Source organism: Lepidochelys kempii, chromosome 13, assembly GCF_965140265.1.
Source record: "Lepidochelys kempii isolate rLepKem1 chromosome 13, rLepKem1.hap2, whole genome shotgun sequence".
In the NCBI taxonomy this organism is placed as follows: Eukaryota; Metazoa; Chordata; order Testudines; family Cheloniidae; genus Lepidochelys; species Lepidochelys kempii.
This window is the reverse complement of record NC_133268.1, coordinates 25,913,339-25,928,628: the sequence shown is the minus strand read 5'-3', so window position 1 is coordinate 25,928,628 and position 15,290 is coordinate 25,913,339. Positions and strand designations below refer to the sequence as shown.

Here is a 15,290-nt window from a genome sequence, read left to right as displayed (position 1 = left end):
CCACTCACCCCCACCACTTGCTTCTTCTCCCCGACTCTCCTTGTGTTAAACAGTGGCTGATTAAAGTGCAAGCGACCAAGATCATTGATAGATTTAGGCTGCCTGCTCCCTTTCTACTATGGTTTGCCTTAGGCTCCTTGCTTGGGAGCTGTGGAAATCCTACTAGGCTTCCAAAAGCTCACGTCTTTTCCTCCAGGCCCACTAATGGACAGTGAGTTGTTTGCCTCTCAGGTCTTGCTGCTAAAGAGACAAGAAGAAATCTGACTGTGGATCATAGACCCTCTCCTTTATCTCCCTTAAATAATAATATTTCATCATCAGTATAGCACGTAGGAGCCGCAGTCACAGACCAGGACCCTAGATGCTGTACAAACACAGGAGGGAGGAAAAGGCCCTACCTAAAAGCACCTCCCCTAGTGCAACGGCAAAGCACTTCACAAACACTAGTGAATTTAGAATCACTGCAAGTATCATAATACCCATTTTACAGATGGTCCAGCAGCCACTCTGGGCAACCTTGCTTTGGGGTCCATACAAGGGTGGGGTGTCTTTGGTGTGGATTCTGTATCTCAAAGCCCATACTTTTAAGAGTCCACCTGACGACACGATCACTCTTTAGCATTTTGACATACTGAACCTTTCCCACACCATCCACCCTAACGAGGGAGAGTTTTTAGGATTTGGGGCATACAAAAATCTGGCAGAAGCGTTCCCGTACGTGAAATGCAGGGTCAGTTAACATGGTCAGTCTCAATAGCAATACGTATTTGAATGACAGGGACAGAAAACAAGAGAGACTGGGAGTACAGCACAGGCCTCAATTTTCATTTGATACACTGACCCCTCTTTTTAAGGTGAAAAATGTTCAAATGATAAATGTATATCGTCAACAACAACCATGAATTGTAACCAAATATAATGATTCCAAAATGCAGTAAATGATTACTAGTTTCTCTCTCATGCAAACTAGAGTTTAGTGTCCGGATAGAAGTAATGTGGGTGAGTACTTGTCACCCCCATTTTCATCTGCCAATGCTAAAGCTGATTTTGTGAGCTCATTGCAACACACCATGCCTCCTTCCCATGCCCAGAACACAGTACATGGCAGTTTGGTACGGCTAGATCCACATCTAGAAGGTGCATCACACACAAAAGAGCACTTGCTTAATTTCAAAATATTTGGAGGAACAAGCCGGACGTTGTCAGGTACAGTTTTTGGAAACAGACACCGCGTACCCATCCACACTGCAATGGGTCAGGTGGTGGTGCATCTAGATCCAAAGCACTTTTCCACACGCATGCCTGAAGATGAGCTCGTTTTCTAGAAATGCTTCAGTTGGTGGTAAAGTGCTAAGCTCTGGTGCTGATGAGGTACGCTTGCTGAATTTTGCTGCCCGTGATTTCTACCATGCTTCTGACATGGTGGCACAATTTAATTGTCCGTAGCCTGCAGGCATGAATTCAGTTGCCTGTCCAATGGCATCAGGCATTGCTGCACTGATGTCAGCAGAGAGAGGGAGTATCCAGTTCACACAATCTGCAACACAGTGACTTTGCTGAAGCCAACATAGGTAGCTACCATCTCACAGCCTGAGTGTGCAGTCCTGGTACAGTGTTCTGGTGGTGCTCTGCAGCAGCATGGGATGTCTATTACTGCTCGCTCTTGGACTAGGGGTTCTATCGTCACTAAAGATGTTAGGCCCTGTTCAAGGTAATGGTGCAAGAGTAAGATATACGTCAGTGTCATCTAATAATACATCTACCATTTGCTGTACAAGGATGTTGTCAGCTTCCTCATGCAAGATGGCCACATCTTCCCTGTTGATCACCACATCTTCCTGGTTTGTTTCAGCGGGGTGTTGTCTCTGCCTGTGATGACTAGCTTGTGGTTTAGTGTGTCATTGCTGCAACTTCTTGTCTTGATTGAGTTCTGTACCAAACGTGCCAATCAACAGTTTCTTATTTTCAGTAACTGTCAAGATGACTTTCTGTGGAGGGAACTGTGTATTTTGCACTCAACTCAGGCACTCTGCTTGCTTCTGTAGCTCCGCAGCTCTGTAGATTTCGTGACACCCTTTGTGCTGAAGTCTTTGTACTTGTCAAAAACAAGATATGCAACATCTTCTACTAACTCGTGTACAGTGTCGACTCTGAAATCAGTCACAAAGTCCTTGAAACAATTTGCTGGCCAGTGTACTACCCAAAGAACTGTGGAACTGGCAAAGACTATGCAAGGGACTTCTTCTGAAGTTTGTCTAATTGACACCTCTCTCTTCAGCTGCTTCTTTAGGTTAGACTTAGCCTTGGCAGTCCTCATGTCACCAGTCCCTGCACACTGACATTAGTACAGGAGCCAACTCATGGTGTTGAAATATTCTTGATATCAATCTGTCATGAACTTGCTTATAGGCCTAACATTCTTTAATATATAAGGTTAGTGTCAAATACCTTTGTTGGTTCAACAAATTGGGGGGAGGGATAGCTCAGTGGTTTGCGCATTGGCCTGCTAAAGCCATGCTTGTGAGTTCAATCCTTGAGGGGACCATTTAGGGATCTGGGGCAAAACTTGGGGATTGGTCCCCCTTTGAGCAGGGGGTTGGACTAGATGACCTCCTGAGGTCCCTTCCAACCCTGATATTCTATGATTCAACCTACACATGCTTTTTTTGTCACTGCCAGTGTCTCTAGTAGCCTTGGCATTGTGTCATAGAACCCTGTAGGCCAGCTAAGTTCAAATTCTTGCATTTGGTGAATTCAAACTGTAAGCATGTCATCTACATAGAGTGGCACCACCCGTCAACCACAGACAATGTTTACTATTGCCTCTGGGTGCTTAGTGGGGTCTCAAGGATCAATGCACAACTCTAGCCTCTTAGTAATGGCCTCTCTATCAACTGCATCTGCAGCAATCCTTGACTTCATTTCCTCTTTGAGGATCTCCTGTATTTGTGCCTCATTGGTGTCGTTTATGTTTGCAGTGTCTTCCACCAGCCTGCTGCCTGAGTGGAGGCTAGGAGCATGGTTCTTGATAGTCTCTGGCTTCACGAAGGTGGTTTCAATGTACATGTCACTCCATATATAATATTCCATATTCCTCAAAGTGGTTCATGATACGGTACGTGCTCATCCTTCAGAGAATCATGGAAATGAAGGGCTGGAAGGGACCTCAAGACGTCATCAAGTCCAGCCCCCTGCACTGAGGCAGGACCAAGTAAACCTGGACAATCTCTGTCATGTACTTGTCTATCCTTTTTCTTAAAAAGCCTCCTGTAATGGGGATTCCACAACCTCCCTTGGAAGCCTATTCCAGAGTTCAGTTAGAAAGATTTTCCTTAATATCTAACCTACATCTCCCTTGCTGCAGATTACGCCCATTAGTTCTTGTCCTTCCTTCAGTGGACCTGGAGAACAATTGATCCCCGTCCTCTTTATAACAGTCCTTAATGTATTTGAAGACTTAACAGGTCCTGCCTCAGTCTTCTTTTCTCAAAACTAAACATGCCCAGTTTTTTTTAATCTTTTCTCAGAGATCAGGTTTAATAAAACTCTTACCATTTTTGTAGCTCTCCTCTGGTCTCTCTCAAATCTGTCCATATCTTTCTCAAAATGTGGCACCCAGAACTGAACCCAGTACTCCAGCTGAGGTCTCACCAGTACAGAATAGAGCAGGACAATTATCTCCTGTATCACACTCCTGTGAATACACCCCAGAATGATATTAGCCTTTTTTGTGGTTGCATCACATTGTTGACTTGTGTCCAGTCTGTGATCATAAACTATTCTAAGACGATCACAAGATTTGAAGACAAAAATGCATCTCCCTACATTACAATTCTGTAAAAAAAATTATATAAATAGGATTCAAGCGACCCACATTATCCAAACCAAATTATTTTAGTAGATAAAACACATATACCAAGTGAAGAGCAAACAAGCCTGCAAATTGCAACTAGGTAGTGATAGCTCGCATGGAAATTAATGAAAAGCATAAAACAAAACAAAAACAAAAGGGCAATGAAGAAAACAGCTGACCGTGGGTGTGGTTTATAATCAGTTAAAGTCTATAATTTTCCAATATTTCCAAATTAATTTGCAGACGTGAATATGTAAGAATCTGTTAAGTAAGCATGTTCGGAGAGCACAAGACAAATATACCTCGTGTCTCAGGTGCGGAGGGGAGGGAAGGTGCATTAGCAGCTAGGTGTATGGCTAGAACAGGGACTAATACAGAGACACATGTGCCTCCTGGCTAATTATGCTCCATAACAAAATACTAGTGCGAAGTTTCCAGGAAAAAGCAACTGAAATTCAATTGAAGTGGGTTCACCCTCACCTACCTTGGGACTGGTAATAAGTGCTCATATTTCAAACCGCTCAACAGTCACAGGATGGCAGGAGGCAGTTGCTTCTAAATTCAGCATCCACAACCACACACACACACACACAACCACACAACCCCACACACACACACACACAACCACACACACAACCACACACAACCCCACACACACACACTCTCTCTCTCTCTCTCTCTCTCTCTCTCTCTATGGGCACTCCAACAAGGTACTGCCCAACCCCTGCATTTGGCTACTGGGCTGAAATGGGAAAGCAGAGGCCACCCAGCGTGCCCAAGGTCAGACGGAGAAGAAGAAGGGAGTCCCGTGTGGGTGGGACGGGCAGAAGGCGGGGGCTGGGCTGCCCTTTATCCTGCTTGCAAGGGGGCGAAGGAGCAGATTCCTGGGAAGCCCACTGAAGACCTGGCATTTGGGGTCAGGGGAGGCTGCTGCTCTCTCCCGAAGACAGAGTGGGGAGGAGGCGCATGCTCAGTTCCGCACCCCCAGCCCGGACCTTGCCTAGTGCCACGCTGCAGCCGGCAATCGGAAGCCCCCCACAGCCGCACCCCAGACTCCACACGGGTCCCGGCTCTTACGAGGAGCAGCTCCGACTCCTCCCCCATCCCCTCGGAGGGGCGCGTCCTTGAAGCCCAGCCCCAACTCAGCTCTGCCTCCCATTGGCTGCTTGTCCGCCGGGTTACGCCCTCGACGGGCTGGCCCCTTTGTGACGCCACAATCAGCTGTTTGGACGTTCTAATTTCTGATCTGGTCTGAGATCAGCAGCAATAACAGAAAATAATAATAATCACCCTGAAGCCAGTGGAGGGAGGGTCCGGCCCCAACTGCAGCCGCCGCCAACAGCTTGCAATGGTGCATATCTTCTGAGAAGAACAGACACACCACCACCACCACCTCCTGCATCTTTTTTTTTTAATTTCCATTTATAATATTGTTGTTGATTTTAATTAAAACTACCTCACAGACTGCCTGAAGCTGGTGCTTTACGATATTTTAAAAATCTTGTGGGTTTCTTGCGGTGTTGTTTACAAAATAATTGCTGACATTAAAGGCAAGGTAAGTGCCATCCTCTGTTCTGAAATGTGGCCGGCTAAATTCAAACTTGAGAGCCATCTCTTTGTACTGCGGGCAGTATATATATATACACACATATATAATGTTGTTTACGTTTTTAAGATCTCTCTCTCTCTCTCTGAATTGAATGGGTTGGGTGTTTGTTAAAATCTCGGTGTGAGGGTGTATTAAGATTTAAGAGCCATCTATTTTCTCGCTGGTGTGTGATTTAAGGTCCCTTTGTATTTAGCTGGCTGTGTGCAGGCAGGAGCATCTCTTTGTGTTTTAGTACGTTGTGTGCATTACGATTTGAAGTGGCTGTTGGGTGGAAGGGAGAAAAGAGCTCATTACCTTGTTGGGTTTCAGAGTAGCAGCTGTGTTAGTCTGTATCCGCAAAAAGAAAAGGAGGACTTGTGGCACCTTAGAGACTAATAAATTTATTTGAGCATAAGCTTTCCTGAGCTACAGCAAACGGAGACTATTAAGCTATGAAGAGGGGTTGGTCTTTTGTTGTTTTTATACATCAGCCGTGGCCTGTAGTGACTAGGGTGAAAGAACAGGGTCATTTTGGATCTGGAGAGAGGCTCTTACTTCAACCACACAAGAGTCTCTCTCTCTCTCTCTCCTTGGCTTCCCAATAATGGGGCGGCGGGGGGGGGGTGATCATAATGTCGAGGCAGGTTTGTGAGAGCAAACGGCTCCAGCTAAACCTCAATCCTCCTAACTACATAAGATGGTGATTTTGCTTGGATTTGGTACTAAACAAAAGACATACGAGGTCGCCAAAAACAATGCACTGGGACTCGGGATCCGGCGGGTGTATTCCTCTCTTTCCAGCTCATATGCAGGAGGAGCCGTTTGTCTCGACTCCCTTTTGCCACAAGCAGTGGGGTTTAAATCAGTACTGCACACGAAGAGAAGGGGAGGGGAGCAGAGAGCCCGTTTAGGTCATAGCAGGCGAGTGGGAAGTGTACACCCCAATCAACTGCAGGTCAGAGGGGTGACGTGCTGCGGCTGCTGCTTTGGCTCAAGCTGTTTCTCCGAGCCAGAGACAGCGGCTTATGCTGAGACGATCCAAATCGGGCCTGTCTCTGTTCGGCTAATACACTTCTCTCCCGCAGGCGTTTACAGTGGATGGGCAAAGCGAAGTTGGTGTCTGGCTTGTTTCCTGATCGATTTCCCATTTCTTCCCTCCCCCCGCCCCCTGCTTCACTGCAGGGTTAGCATTGCTCGCTTGCATGCACAAGAGAGCGCGAATTGCACCAGATCCGCTCGGGTTTTGGCAACCAAGCCTGCCTAGGGAAGGACAGAGGCTGTCCAGAGCCGTGGTATGGGCACCACGGGGCTGGGTGTTTGTCCAACCCTTCTTTGGAAACTGGCAGTGGTGCCAAGGAGGGTGGCTCCTGGCTCGCCTCCTCCTCGAGAACATAAACAGGAACAAAGCCCCGGCTCCTGGAAGGGGGCAGATTTCTCCACCCCCCGTCCCCCCCCCCCCTCCCCCGCGTCTGCAGAAAAAAACAACTGGTGGCCAGTTGCACCGCTCCAGTCAATACCCCCTTGTCTCTATTTGTTGTTTGTTTCTCCACCAACGGATTAAGATTAAAGGCGGATCTCTATTCCCATTGGCTGGAAGCCTGTGGTGACGTGCGCGTGATTTGCATATGACATTGGAACCCAGCCCTCCTCCACAACACATACTGAAGTTGTCCTCTTTTGACCTGTGCTGAGGGATGTAATGTCCTCAGTGCTGGTTTGCAGAACATTCCTTTGACAGCTTTGTAGGCAAAAGACAGTGGGTAATATTTTTATCTTTGCCTTACCGAGCAAGGCAAGGTCAGGCTGCTCAACTGAATAAGGCTGAGCAAGGGGGGAGAGGGGGGGAGATATTAATGCTCACCTTTGATCTAGGAAGTTATCCTTAGCGCTAGCTACACTGCTAGCCAGAACTCAGAGGTTGCTTCACTGAGCTATATTAATGGCTATATATAATTTGGTATTGTCACATGCAGATTAGCAAACCTAACCTATTTTTTTTCATACCATTAAGATGACAAAATGTTCAGCTATGCCATAGTACTTGAGTGAAATGAAACGCTACGGCTGGATAAAAATGTTCCACATTAAATATCCTTTAATACCTAATCAGTAATGCAGATCCTAGATTGCTTCATTAACTAGAAAAAATAAATAGGAAAGTTATTTTAGTGGTATGGCGGCTCCATAAATATAGCTAATAGGGGAGGGGAGAGAGAAAATACTTTAAAACATTATTTGCAACTGCTTGAGTAGGTCTGAAACTCAAAAACTTTTTGAGATCAAACAACTTTCAAATGGATCCCATACAAAACTGGTGTAATCCCTTTCTTATAAGTTATTTGGGCTGGAAATGCTGCCATCATGAAATGCTAGTTATAGATTTATTTAAGCTAAATCCTGTACATCCCATATTATTGAAGTTTTGACTAGTTAGATTTTTAGACCCCGATTCAGCAAAGCACTTAAGTGCATGCATGAGGAGGGATAGCTCAGTGGTTTGAGCATTGGCCTGCTAAACCCAGGGTTGTGAGTTCAATCCTTGAGGGGGCCACTTAGAGATCTGGGGCAAAAATTGGAGATTGGTCCTGCTTTGAGCAGGGGGTTGGACTAGATGACCTCCTAAGGTCCCTTCCAACCCTGATATTCTATGATTCTATGAAGTCTTATTAACTTCAGTGGGATTTAGGCATAGGCTTAAATGCTCTGCTGAAGGCCCTGGTGTCTTTCATGTTAGGCCTGAGCAGATTGACCGATGCAAATACCAGCACTGGCCCATTGAAGTGTATGCTACAAACCTCTCTGCACTATGGAAGTTTACAGGAACAGCCACAAATCTCACTGTTCAGCTGAACTTGTTTAGATGCACATTAGCCCTACGGCAGGCAAATTCTGGCTGCTGGACTTGTTCTTACCACTTGCTTTTCAGGTGGTTAGAAGTCATTAGATCATCGTCTACTCTAGGGGCCAGATTTTCATAAGGGCTTAGCAGTCAGCAGCTTCCTTTAAGTCACCTACATTATTAACTGGCCAGAGCAATAGAAGCTGCGAGATGCTGAGCCCTTGAAAATCTGGCTCTAGTTGTGGGTTCTTAGCAATGGGGAAAGGGAGTTTAGCTTCGGTTCAGCAGTGCTAGAACTAGTAGAAGCCCTGGGGTCAGAAGTGTGGGGGGGAATCATTTTGTAAATTTCCCTATTGTAGACAGAATCTAAGGGCTAGATACATCCCCCACCCACTCAGAGCCCAAACTAAGGGCTAGATGCCATTTAAGCGTAGGGAGATTAAAGCACTGTCCCCGCTACAAGAAATACCCACTGCTGACCAGGGATGTCAATAATGGGCACATCTGAACAGGTATTGACCATGGTTTTCTGCAAGCGTAGACAAGGACATGCTCTGTATCAGAAGCCGTGATTAAAATTTCTGTGGGGCTTTGTGTTCTGCCCAGGGGCGAGTTTCACCCTAGTCCTTCCCTTCCTTAAAAAGCTCTCCTTTTCCACAATACCTACAAACAAAAAACTTGACAATGGCTGGCCACTGGTGCACTGGGACCACAGCCTATCAAACTAACCAATATTGTCACCGTGTTTCCTTGTGTTCCCCCATCAGCTGGTGTCCATCTGTTGGATCATATTTCGATTGTAAACTCTTTGGGGCAGGGACTGTCTTTTTGTTCTGTTTGTACAGCACTTCACACAGTGGGGACCTGGTTCATGACCAGGGCGCCTAGGTGTTCCAGTAATAGAATAATCTAGTTTATAATTCTGCCACATTTAGTCTCAGATGTATTAAAAAAACAAACAAAAACACAGCAACTTTGCCCTTCAGTAAGTTCCCCCCCACCCTTCTTCCCAATAGCAGCAGAGAGACCTGCTTTAAAAAAAAAATTCCAATTGTCACAGTAAACATTCCATGGTTTACATCAAAATCACTGAATATCTGAATGAATGTATGAGATGCCAGCAGTTTTTCTTTAAGGAATAATTTTGCACTAACATCTAGTGCTTGCCGCCAAGAGTAAAGACATCTGAGTTATAATAAATGATTTCTTTGGCCCTGATCCTACAATAAGCTCAGCCCACACAGATCAACCATGCACCCACAGAGCCCTACTTGGGTGCTGTGCAGATACAGGGCTCCAAGCCCATGGTACTCATTGCAGGATTGAGACCTTTGTATCTTGAAAGTAAAATGTTCCAGATTAGCATTCAGGCTTATGCTTTTACATAAAAATGAGCTATTGGCTTGTTCATCCCTTGATATACATATACACAGGTACTCCTATTAATATTGTTACATATCTGCATCAAAAGGAGACCAAGGTGGCTTCCAAAAATCCACACGCTAAACCATGGTGCTTTTAGAAAAGGAGTACTTGTGGCACCTTAGAGACTAACAATTTATTTGAGCATAAGCTTTCGTGAGCTACAGCTCACTTCATCGGATGCATTCAGTGGAAAATACAGTGGGGAGATTTATATACATAGAGAACATGAAACAATGGGTGTTACCATACACACTGTAAGGAGAGTGATCACTTAAGGTGAGCTATTACCAGCAGGAGAGTGGGGGCGGGGGAAGGGGAACCTTTTATAGTGATAATCAAGGTGGGCCATTTCCAGCAGTTGACAAGAAAGTCTGAGGAACAGTGGGGGGTGGGAATAAACATGGGGAAATAGTTTTACTTTGTGTAATGACCCATCCACTCCCAGTCTCTATTCAAGCCTAAGTTAATCGTATCCAGTTTGCAAATTAATTCAAATTCAGCAGTCTCTCATTGGAGTCTGTTTTTGAAGTTTTTTTGTTGAAGAATTGCAACTTTTAGGTCTATAATCGAGTGACCAAAGAGATTGAGGTGTTCTCCGACTGGTTTTTGAATGTTATAATTCTTGACGTCTAATTTGTGTCCATTTATTCTTTTACATAGAGACTGTCCAGTTTGACCAATGTACATGGCAGAGGGGCATTGCTGGCACATGATGGTATATATCACATTGGTAGATGTGCAGGTGAACAAGCCTCTGATAGTGTGGCTGATGTGATTAGGCCCTACAATGGTGTCCCCTGAATAGATATATGGACATAGTTGGCAACAGGCTTTGTTGCAAGGATAGGTTCCTGGGTTAGTGGTTCTGTTATATGGTGTGTGGTTGCTGGTATTTGCTTCAGGTTGGGGGGCTGTCTGTAAGCAAGGACTGGCCGGTCTCCCAAGATTTGTGAGAGTGATGAATTGTCCTTCAGGATAGGTTGTAGATCCTTGATGATGCGATGGAGAGGTTTTAGTTGGGGGCTGAAGGTGATGGCTAGTGGCGTTCTGTTATTTTCTTTGTTGGGCCTGTCCTGTAGTAGGTGACTTCTGGGTACTCTTCTGGCTCTATCAATCTGTTTCTTCACTTCAGCAGGTGGGTATTGTAGTTGTAAGAACGCTTGATAGAGATCTTGTAGGTGTTTGTCTCTGTCTGAGGGGTTGGAGCAAATGTGGTTGTATCGTAGAGCTTGGCTGTAGACAATGGATCGTGTGGTGTGGTCTGGATGAAAGCTGGAGGCATGTAGGTAAATACAGCGGTCAGTAGGTTTCCAGTACAGGGTGGTGGTTATGTGACCATCGCTTATTAGCACTGTAGTGTCCAGGAAGTGGATCTCTTGTGTGGACTGGACCAGGCTGAGGTTGATGGTGGGATGGAAATTGTTGAAATCATGGTGGAATTCCTCAAGGGCTTCTTTTCCATGGGTCCAGATGATGAAGATGTCATCAATGTAGCGCAAGTAGAGCAGGGGCATTAGGGGATGAGAGCTGAGGAAGCGTTGTTCTAAGTCAGCCATAAAAATGTTGGCATACTGTGGGGCCATGCGGGTACCCATAGCAGTGCCGCTGATTTGAAGGTATAAATTGTCCCCAAATGTGAAATAGTTATGGGTGAGGACAAAGTCACAAAGTTCAGCCACCGGGTTTGCTGTGACATTATTGGGGATACTGTTCCTGACGGCTTGTAGTCCATCTTTGTGTGGAATGTTGGTGTAGAGGGCTTCTACATCCATAGTGGCCAGGATGGTGTTATCAGGAAGATCACCGATGGATTGTAGTTTCCTCAGGAAGTCAGTGGTGTCTCGAAGATAGCTGGGAGTGCTGGTAGCGTAGGGCCTGAGGAGGGAGTCTACATAGCCAGACAATCCTGCTGTCAGGGTGCCAATGCCTGAGATGATGGGGCGTCCAGGATTTCCAGGTTTATGGATCTTGGGTAGCAGATAGAATACCCCTGCTTGGGGTTCCAGGGGTATGTCTGTGTGAATTTGTTCTTGTGCTTTTTCAGGAAGTTTCTTGAGCAAATGGTATAGTTTCTTTTGGTAACCCTCAGCGGAATCAGAGGGTAATGGCTTGTAAAAAGTGTTGGAGAGCTGCCGAGCAGCCTCTTGTTCATATTCCGACCTATTCATGATGACGACAGCACCTCCTTTGTCAGCCTTTTTGATTATGATGTCAGAGTTGTTTCTGAGGCCGTGGATGGCATTGGGTTCTGCACGGCTGAGAATATGGGGCAAGTGATGCTGTTTTTCCACAATTTCAGCCCGTGCACGTCGGCGGAAGCACTCTATGTAGAAGTCCAGTCTGTTGTTTCGACCTTCAGGAGGAGTCCACCCAGAATCCTTCTTTTTGTAGTCTTGGTAGGAAGGTCTCTGTGGGTTAGTATGTTGTTCAGAGGTGTGTTGGAAATATTCCTTGAGTCAGAGACGTCGAAAATAGGATTCTAGGTCACCACAGAACTGTATCATGTTTGTGGGGGTGGAGGGGCAGAAGGAGAGGCCCTGAGATAGGACAGATTCTTCTGCTGGGCGAAGAGTATAGTTGGATAGATTAACAATATTGCTGGGTGGGTTAAGGGAACCACTGTTGTGGCCCCTTGTGGCATGTAGTAGTTTAGAGAGCTTAGTGTCCTTTTTCTTTTGTAGAGAAGCAAAGTGTGTGTTGTAAATGGCTTGTCTAGTTTTTGTAAAGTCCAGCCATGAGGAAGTTTGTGTGGAAGGTTGGTTTTTTCTGAGAGTATCCAGTTTTGAGATCTCATTCTTAATCTTTCCCTGTTTGCTGTAGAGGATGTTGATCAGGTGGTTCCGCAGTTTCTTTGAGAGCGTGTGGCACAAGCTGTCAGCATAGTCTGTGTGGTAGGTAGATTGTAATGGATTTTTTACCTTCAGTCCTTTTGGTACGATGTCCATCTGTTTGCATTTGGAAAGGAAGAGGATGTCTGTCTGTATCTGTACGAGTTTTTTCATGAAGTTGATAGATTTCCATTCCATACGGCTAAATTCAGTGTCTTGCATAATGACAGGTTTCAGAGTAACAGCCGTGTTAGTCTGTATTCGCAAAAAGAAAAGGAGGACTTGTGGCACCTTAGAGACTAACCAATTTATTTGCACATAAGCTTTCGTGAGCTACAGCTCACCTCATCGGATGCATACTGTGGAAAATAGAGTGGGGAGATTAATATACACAGAGAACATGAAACAATGGGTGTTACCATACACACTGTAAGGAGAGCGATCACTTAAGGTGAGCTATTACCGGCAGGAGAGCGGGGGGTGGGGTGGGGGGGACCTTTTGTAGTGATAATCAAGTTGGGCCATTTCCAACAGTTGACAAGAACGTCTGAGGAACAGTCGGGGGTGGGGGTGGGGGGAATAAACATGGGGAAATAATTTTACTTTGTGTAATGACACATCCACTCCCAGTCTCTATCCCAGCCTGTTGAAGAAACCCCAGACTTCTGGGTAATAACTTGAAGTCCACTGTTGACTTTTCTCTGCATACAGCATGTAATGCATTAAATTTATCCTCAGTGAAGTGCCACTGACTCCAGTGGATTTATATCAGGGACAAATTTGACCCATTGGGTGTTGCTTTCAGCAAAGCTGTTTTCACTGTGGGAGTTGCGGTGTATTTGTGTGCCCAGGGTTTGTACTTCCCTCAACTTCTCACCCACAAGGGTGAGAATACCCCTATGCCCACTTCAGTGACAGAACAAAACCTATCAACTTCAGCGAGGTGTTGGGACAGGATTCTTAAAGGGATGCTGCCAAGCATGACATTTCTGGGGAGGGTGAAAAACCCCCCACACCTTTCTTTCCCTCCACCACAAGTTATTTAGAGTGGTTATTTTGTCACTTGAAATAGCTATAAAACTCATGTATGATGTTTGTTTGCGTTCTGCATTTCACTCAGCTTGGGGAAAAACTCAATAGTTTCATTTTTCTGGTTCTCCTGCACAATGCCAGAGTGTCTTGGTCCACAGTATGTGAGCGATCAAAGCAAAAGTGGTCTTCTCCACTGAATGTAAAACTTACTGATAAAAAACATTTTTCTTCATATTAGATTTCCCAACTTCAGAGCATCTCTTCAGCATTTAATAACTGATAAGGCCCCGAGCCTGAATTCAATCTTCACAGACTGACCCTTGAGCCCAAGTGACATGCCACTGGAGTCGATGGCTCTACATAGATCCTAATCCTGAAATTGGCTAACTTTGGGCATCAATTAACATGGACAAAGTTCCCTTTGGGAAATGCATTAGTGGATTTAGTTCACTGTTAGTTGGCAGCCACTTATGGACACTGAGGTTGAGCTGCAGAGATTTTTTAAATAATGATGGACTAAATGCACTAACCCAGCCTTGCAAAGCTGCTCTGAAAACTTACGAGCCCAGGAACAAGGTCTTCTCCCCCACCCTTTGCTGTGAAGACTGATGCTAATGAAGATATTGATATGTCACTCACCCGTCCAAAAAACTTATTACTGTCTGGGTGACCACAATGCTGGAAGGCGGCATAGAGCTTCTCACCCTATCTCGTTTGCTAGAGCAATAAACGTAAAGTATGTATTGCATCCCCCTTCAGCAGCTATTAGCCTTACTGCTGTTGCCATATAATGGAGTTTTTCCTTTAGCTAGTGGTGTTTAGAGGTGTGTGCCATGGCATCAAAGGTCCCATGCTCAAGTGCTGCTGCTGACCTACGGGTGAGGGCGATTACTCAAGCACATAAAACACAGGTGTGGTCTTGAAGAGCTATGGGGTTAATATAGTTCCCAAAACCATCTGCTTAAGAATCCTGTTCTTGTTAAATGTCACAATCCCAAGATGTTCTTTCATGGCATAGCATTTTGATCTCCAAGAATAGGACGATTATAGGCACCAAAGGGAAGAATTATTTGTGTGTCTTTTTTTGTAGACATAGCTGAAAACAGCATTTCCCAAGAGCATCATAGGCATGCACTCGATTGGTGCCTCCAATGCATTATACTGACGACTGTACGGGGTATTCTTAGCTCAGCTTCGGAAGAATGTAGTGTTTGTCGTCAGTCCCTGTCCTGCTGTGTAGTATTTATGGAAAGTTTCTGGGATCCTGGTGCCATTTTCTGAATAGTATTACAGCCTGTGATTTGAAATCTGCTGCCCCTGTTAGCTACGAAGAAACAGACTCCCACTCCTAGCTTCAGCAGCATTCCTATGCATCATAGGTCTTTGTTGCCATTCCTTTCTCCTATTCTTAGCTTCTAGGGCTATTTGCAGAGACAGTGATTCACAAAACAAAGCTAATTATGTATGCAGATCTATGGGAAAAAATAAAGCCTATAAACAAGCTCTTATCTGAATCTGTTTAAGTGCTTAAAAATATGGAATGGTTAGAGTTTTCAGAAGAGTGATGACAAACGTAACCCTTAAGAAGCAAGTTTAACCTTCAGGGGGTGTCATTTGAAGACTGCTTATTTTCCGCGATGGGTCCGGCCACTGGGAATTGCTGTGGCAGGGAAGAGGTAGCCTCTTGGTGCTGGAAACCGAGGACGGGCCAGGATTCAGAATTCT

General features: G+C 45.2%; 1 protein-coding gene across 4 annotated transcripts in view; it reads left to right on the top strand.

Moving 5' to 3' along the window:
* Positions 1-5,072: 5,072 nt before the first annotated feature.
* The window catches only part of TP53INP2 (tumor protein p53 inducible nuclear protein 2), a 45,555-nt gene continuing 35,337 nt past the window's right edge, over positions 5,073-15,290 (top strand). For all 4 annotated transcript variants that reach the window (XM_073309868.1, XM_073309866.1, XM_073309864.1 and 1 more), the window contains exon 1: positions 5,073-5,408. The gene's annotated coding sequence lies outside the window, so the exon portion shown is untranslated. The remainder of the gene's footprint in view (positions 5,409-15,290) is intronic.